Raw genomic sequence first — 7,817 nt, 5'->3', positions numbered from 1 at the left:
AGCTTTGCGCGTTCGTTAAAGAATACAGTTCTGTAGTTGTCAAGTTATACATGGATGCCTGGTGTTGAACACGCCGCCCACTCCATCGCACGAGCTTTTCCCGTGCCCTGATGCGGAGAATATCCACTTGCAGTCGACATTCTTTTTCTTGAATTTGTACACCTGGTGCCTGTTTTTGAAGGGGCTTGGACGACTGTCTGAAATATAAACAAGTTGCGTGAAAATAGGCAATACTTCCTCCAGCAGCCCATCGACAACGTTGAGCGTTAAGAACGCGTGTGACGAGTCGTGGACGATGTCGTTGCTCACTACGCCGAAGATTAACGTTCCCTGTTCGGTCGTAGCCACGCAGGAAAAGATGGAAACCATCTTGCTCTTCCAGTGATGGCCTTGCACCGCGCGCTGGATCACAACACTCCAGCTTTCACCAAAATCGAAGTGCAAGTTGGCTGCACTTAACTTTGCATACGCTTTCTCGAGCCATATGGCTCTTCGCTGGGCGCGTCTGGTAAAGATGTGAAGAATGTATTTTTTTGTCCGCTTCTGTAGCTTCTTAAAAAAATAAAAAAAAACGTGTCATCCAAATGTTTTTTTTTTTTTTTTCATTAATAACTCGTTATTGCACTCCCACAAGGCAAGTTCCAGTACGTCTTCGTGTTCGAGTCCTACCTTAGCCAGCGATGAGTTATTCTTTTCAAACAGATTTCACATCCTAGCAAGAAGCAGTATTGCGAAGGGATCTTATTAAAAAACGTAAACAAAATAAAAATATATTTTCGAAATCTTAGAGGCGCACAATTCCCGTAAGGTTGCTGTATTTGAGTCAAATGAGCACACATTTCACACGATTGCGTCTCAAATAGAGGGCGTACAACCAAAATATTACATTTCTAGATTGTTTTTTTTCATATATGCGACTATTCTAAAGGAATCCAAAAAAATAAAATTTTCAAAAGTGGGGTTTTGGGGGGAAAATCGATTTCAAACTTTCAACATGTGTTATTCTCGCAACGTTTACGTGAAAGTGTCGGAGCGGCCAGTCGACAAATCATAATGGTATTATTATATCTATAATGGGCTTGCTTTGGGCTCTCTATATAGCTAATGAACAATTCACCTTAAGCAGGGTTGGGCAGAAATACTCAAAAATGTATTTGGAAATACAAATACTGGGATACTTTAATATAGAAGCTAAAATACTGATACTGCAATATATCTGTAAAAGTGTATCGCGATAGGTATCGGAAATACATTATAAATAGTGGCAAAAAGTATTTGGAAATACAAATACAGGAATACATTTTAGGGAAACCAGAAATACAAATACAGAAATACTGATACTGCAATACATTTTTCAAATTTATTTGAGACCAAATTAGATGAAGCTTGGAGTTGGAAGTGGAAGATTTTGATCCTGAAATTAGTTTCCCGTCGGCTTGGCACGTTGCCTTGAAGGTAGTGATTTCGGACGACGAGGTGTCTTCAGTGGGCTCAGAAAAACGTTCCATCAAGGACTGACCGTGGTCCCTTCCCTGACATCCTGTCTGTCTGACGAGGGATGCGAAAAGACTTCGACCTCTAAATAAATTCTCTGTCATCTTAAATCCCATCCTCACGCCCCTGCCAAATAAGGACACCCCTATCAGCATTTAACACATGACGTCACGGTGGAATAAACTAGTATCTTTATCTGTAGGTGTGGCCTTGAACATGGAAGTTTAACACGCTGCTGTATGAAAGGACAATACATACTTTCGTTGTCGGTTACCTCGTTGAAGATCGTGCAGGATTTTCGAGAATGGTGGACCACCTGAAGCATCCTGGAACACATGTCTTATCTTCTGTTACGGTTGAAAAAACAATACGGTGGCATCTCTGTTGTGAAGATCCTTCCTGCTGACTCTCCGCCACCGACGCATGGATTGTAGTCATCAAGTCTCGCCTTGCATATTCCAAATAGAGACCTCGTGGATTGCGACCTTATATTGCCGGCAGAGGTGAGCTCTCCGAGAAACAGCGCGCTCGAGACGAGTCGCAGGTGTACGAAGTCTGGGTCGGCACAGCGAAGCCACGTCTGACCTCTTTCCTAGGTTTTGGATCACCAGAGCAGCGGGTCACTTTCACGCCGGCTGATGACGTACCCTTGAGCCGTGCAATATAGCGGGCGCAGCCGCAGACGCATTCGAATATCTGTTGAACTTCACTGCGCGAGTTATCCTACTATTTTAAGTCAACCACCGCCAGGCTCGTGCTGCAACGGACTGTGACTTAGCTTTGCCGGATGGGTGTACTGTGTACGCTAAGACAAGAGAGACGGTTAGCAGCGTGCTTTGGATGCCCGTAAACAATGACTCAAGAAACCCTACCTAAGGACCTGCGGCGCAAGATGCTCTGACTCCACCGCTGGCACTCCACCTGGTTCGAGTCCCCGACCGCACAACAGTTCTCAGAAGAGAAAAGAGCACGCATAGAAAAATAGTTTGGAGAATCGGAAGGAACCTTCGTCAGCATGGTACCCATACCCCAGCATCTCCTTGACCCTGGTGCCCTCAGAAGTAAAAAAAAAAAGGGTTAGGATTTTTTTTTTTTTGAGGGGGGGGGGGAGTATTTCTCAAGAAATGTAACGAAATACATTTCACCCTGATTGTATCGCGATACAAAGAAACATTCAAAATGTATTTCGATACAGAAATACAGATACTGCTGAAAAAAAATGTATCGCGATACAGAAATACAGATGCGAAATGTATTCCTGAAGTACTATCGCGATACATTTGTATCGCGATACTGCCGAACCCTGACCTTAAGTAAAGTAAGGACCTGTCAAATTTTACGAAAAATCGACCTGAATGACGAGTTTGACATTTTGTTTAGAAAAAAAGGACATTCCTAGACATATTTGAATAGATCAAGGTATCTTTAGAGTGCCTATTAAATGAGAAGAAAAAGTTAAGATGATGAAGGAAAAACAGTAGCGGCAGTAGAGGGTGTCAAATACGCGGCCTGGGACGGCAGGCAAAATTACTAGTTTCTGCCACTGGGGGTTCTATGGTTTGTAACTCGAGAACTAAAATCTGAGCAGCATGCCGTTCGTGCCCTCCTTCATTTCAGAAGTACCCCCAAAACATTTTTGTTTCTTAAAATTAAAAATTAAACCCTTTTAGCCTGCCTTATTTAAGATGAAACCACCCATTTATACATTTCTTTTCTTTTTAATCCAAAGCTACCCAATGCACAACGTTGGCTGCTTCGTTAGTATTACTGTTTGAGAAACAATTCTGGAAAATATCAGTGGAAAACAAATACATTGGAACCTTTGTTTCAGATGTACCAAAATTGCCTTACGGATGCAGATATGTAAACCCAGATATTTTCAAAAATGTACTTTGTAGGGAGGACTTAAGAACTTTTCTAGGAATGTACTGCGAGAAAACCTACGCCAGCACTACCAAGGGGGGAGATTGGATTGGAGATGTAAGTACTAAAACATGCTTTCGTTGTGCTAAATCCAGTCCGACTTATATGTCTCATCAGGTTACATATGTAACTTTATAACGTTAACAACCACTTAATAAAAAAATTCATTTAAACCCTTTATTTTGACTTGATTTCACTCTAGGTAGGTACAGCAGTAGGCGAGTGCAATGTGTGCTGCATACATAAAGATAAAAGGGGTGTTATATCTTATAAGGTAACGAGCGCTCCAAATACCCTTCCCTGTGGCAGCGGCAAGGTAACTCATACGTTTTTCTCTATTTAGTCTTGTTTTTAGTATGCTTCAAATATAGGAAACTTTATTAAGCGGATAATGACGCATAATAAGAGTGAGCTTCGAGTAACGCCGCTTTTGCGCCGGTTTATTAGTACACAAATCTATAATAGACACTTCACCATTCACTTCTTTCGGCGATTTCTAATCTACAGTTATATAAAGATTTCCTACATTAAGATAAACACTTGAATATATTTTTTCGCGGCATCAATATTGTTTGTGACGTGACAGTTTTGTAAAGTCTATTCTCATGACTTTGTTAATACTCGCATACAGGTTCCGTCAAGACACTGTATGAATTTGCACGCGCTCTTGCATTGATACCACTAACGTTCTCATACATTCGCTTTTTGTTGGGATGCATACAGGAAGTATTAGGTAGCGGTTCAAAACAGCAATAATAACATATGCAGTATATTTTCAATATTTTATTTATTTAGTAATGAATGCAGAAATGTATCTTTCGAATTGTTTGAAATATTTTCAAGAATTCAATTGAGTTAAAGTCGGTAATTCGCGAATTAAAACCTCATTAGTAAACTTACCAACATATTTATTGAAACCTCATTATGCGCTTTATCCGAATAATGCAATTTTTAATTTGACAATTAGTACCCCAGCGTCCCGAAACAAGGGCTCAAGCGAAATTCTACCGTATTAACAAATCAAATTATAAATGCATTTTTCTTTTCCAGAAATGCAGGCATGGTAAATGCGACATCTGGAAATAAAATTTATTTCTTGACCAATAAAGGTGCTTTATAAGACCGTCAGTTGTCTCTCGTTGTAATTTAATGTAGAAAGAAGTCGTCCATTCATCTTTAGTAAAACTTGTTGAACAGCACGTAAACCTATCATCGCGATAGTTAACTACCCGAACGCAAAAAAAAAATAAAGGAATCGAATTGTCACACTTGATTCCTTCAACTAAACCTAGTGTTACTATTAGCACAAAATCTTCATTTGCGAAGCCTATTATTAGTGCTGAAGTTGAAGTTGCGTTGCGTACAACCGAGACGGAAACGTGCATGCTGATAAAGCTTATCCCAAATCAAGGCAGACTTCAAAGGTTTGACATAAAGTGCGGGTTAACCAATTTTTTAATCGGCATGGTGTATAACCCCTTTTAAAAACTGCCATCTTATTACATTGGGCTCATTCTGTACGGTGTGTTCGACGCGACCGGCATGCCGCCTGGCGGCCATTTTCGAAGGTAGGCTGTCAGCACCCGAACAAAGCTAAATCACAAAGTATACATTGATGTGCATTACATCAGAGCGGTGTGGTTGCCCTGGGTGGAAAGTATAATCAGCTGCTTCGTCGAGTGCTCCTATATATACATCGCCCCTCAGGAAAAAATGTTTAATACTCTTTCAACTTGTGGGACCGCAACGACAATCGGCCCACGCGATGCGACGGAAAAAGTTTGGTCACCCGTTCATGTCTGTTATTGCATAGGCATTGCACGAGCCTGCGGCACGGCGAACACATTCTACTCTCGTTTCGCGAACTGTTTTTGGTTTACATTGATTGTTGTTACTTAACACCTGCATTCGCAGCGCCGGCGTTGCGCTAGCAGAAAACTCTAGTTCGCCCTTCGGCCAAAAGATGGGGCTCGTTGTTGCTCTGCAGGAAGGTGTCACAGTGGCTGTCTAAAGTACATAAAAAAGATTGAAAGGCAGCAAGGAAGTTTTGAAACCACCTGAGTCCACTAAGTCATAAAACACAGCCAAAGCAAAAGTATATTGTCATGCTTGAGGGTAATCAGATTTAAGGGGATGAGGCAATGCAATATGTAGAAACAGTAATGGCAGAGAAGTTAAAGCAGCAAGGAGACGTACGAAAAGGCTAAACATTTGAGGATAGTGCAAGTGCTGATGTTGAGGCTGTCGTACAAAAAGAATGGGAGAGAGCAGAGCGGAGGGCGACAATGGGTTCATCAACAGGGGCAGATGGTATTCCAATAAAGTTAATAAAACTGTTAGCACCCGAATTTATTTAACCGTTAAGGAAAACAGTAAATATCATTTTTATGAAGGGAACTTCCTCAGGAGAATGGAGCCTATGCAGAATGATTTTAATATACAAAAAAAAAAGGGCCAAGCTTACATGTGTAACTATTAACCCATAACCGTAACGTCGGCAGTCTACGGGTTGGCAATGCAAATTATCCAAGAGATACTACAGGAATGGGTAGAAAATGAGAATGAACTAGGAGAGCTACAAAATGGGTTCCAAAAATAAAAAAAGATTGTAGGACAATTTATTTTAATTAACACAATGTATCAAAGTAGCAGAAAAGGAAAATATGCCACTCTGCTTAGAATTCTTAGATATAAGGGGGCTTATGACAATGTCATTCAAGGCAATTTGCGTAACATAATGAGGAGCTTAGAAATGGTCGACGGAATATTGAAATTTTTAAAGGTTATTTACCAAGAAAACATGGTACTAATAACATAGGAAAGAAAAAGAACAAAGCCCGTAGAGATAAAAGGAGGTCTTAGACAGGGATGCCCTTTGTCGCCATTGTTGTTCATGTGGCATCTCCGAAGATTAGATGAAAAGTTGGAAAAAAACGATATTGGGTTTAACCCTTCACACGACAGGCGAGGTCAAAATATCAAGCAGTCATTACCAGGTCTGATGTATGCTGATGACATAGTGCTAATTGACGATAGCAAAAGAGAGCTTCAGTCCTTAATGAATATATGTGCCGCAGAAGGCCACAGGTTAGGCAAAGAATTTAGTAGTGACAAACCAGCGGTCATAGTGTTCAATGATGACGGAATTGCAGAGCAAATAATTTCAAAGATTAGAGCTTGAGCGGATCGATAAATTCACGTACCTAGGAGTATGGATTAACGAGGGTATAGAATACCTCAATGAATAGGGAAAATGTGTGACTGATAAGGGAAACAGAAATGCAGCTGTAATGATAAATAGAGCTCTGTGAAACTATAACAGGAATGAGCTTGTGAGAGAAATCTAGAAAAGCTTGCTCGTTTTCCGCAAGATCACTTTCCACTGACACGAGCCTGATTATCTCGTTCTGCAAAAGCAGCAGTATCAGTACAGTAATTTGATGTAAAATTTCGTATATTTCTAACTATCCTAAAGCTAGGCATATCAGTCGAACAGGACAGCTCTTATTGGTCAGTAGGAAAAAGAAAAACGCTGCCAAGTGTTTATAGTACTAGTGCAGCGGCAATGTGCGGCAGTAATCATTTCATTCATTCGGAGGGATATGGACGAAGACGGGGGTTGTGGTGTGCTCCCAGAAGGAAAAAGCAAAACTTAGCTGCAAAGACGGTTGTGCTTACGCGCTTTTCAAGAAAGTAGGTTCTAGACACCATTGAAGGTACGAGGAGCGAGGCGAATGTAACGCTAGAGTGCTTACCGACCCTTCCTGTAGAAAGTACTCACAAGATCATTTCAAAGACAGTGACCCACGCAAGCCATGATCCGGATATCTGCAGAGTCAGTTATTCGTTCTCAAGAACGGATCAAAGCTCTGGTGGCGACCTCGGGCGAGGCACCCCTGAGGATTGTGCAGCAGGTCACGGCAGATGTAGCAGCGTCTTCAGGGTAGCACCTTCCTAGCAATGAAACCTTGCGTCAGATTTTGAGAAGGAAGAGGAAAGCGGACTGCCCACACAAGCCGTCTGCCGTGCAGGAGCTCATCATCGATGGCCAGCTAAAACAACTTTAGTTGGCCGGGAGTTTCTGCGATTCGACTGCACCCGCGCAGATGGAACTCGCCTCCTAATATATTTCAAGAACGAAAACTTAAGGAAATTGAACGACGCTCCGATGTGGCTCGTGAACGGAACATGGACGGACTGTGTCGCCACTCTTCGAACAGTTATACACAATTGACGGTTATCTTCATGGCCATGTGTTTCCTTTTGTTTACTGCTTAATAACTCGACGAACCCAAATGGTGTACGAGGCGCTCTTCGAAGAAGTGCTGAACTTCGCCGCAGATATGGGACTTGCACTAAACCCAAAAATTGTGAGCACAGACTTCGAACTGGCAGCAATC

This window comes from Ixodes scapularis, unplaced genomic scaffold (assembly GCF_016920785.2).
Source record: "Ixodes scapularis isolate PalLabHiFi unplaced genomic scaffold, ASM1692078v2 PGA_scaffold4__175_contigs__length_147842914, whole genome shotgun sequence".
Taxonomy (NCBI): Eukaryota; Metazoa; Arthropoda; class Arachnida; order Ixodida; family Ixodidae; genus Ixodes; species Ixodes scapularis.
This window is presented reverse-complemented; position numbering follows the sequence as displayed.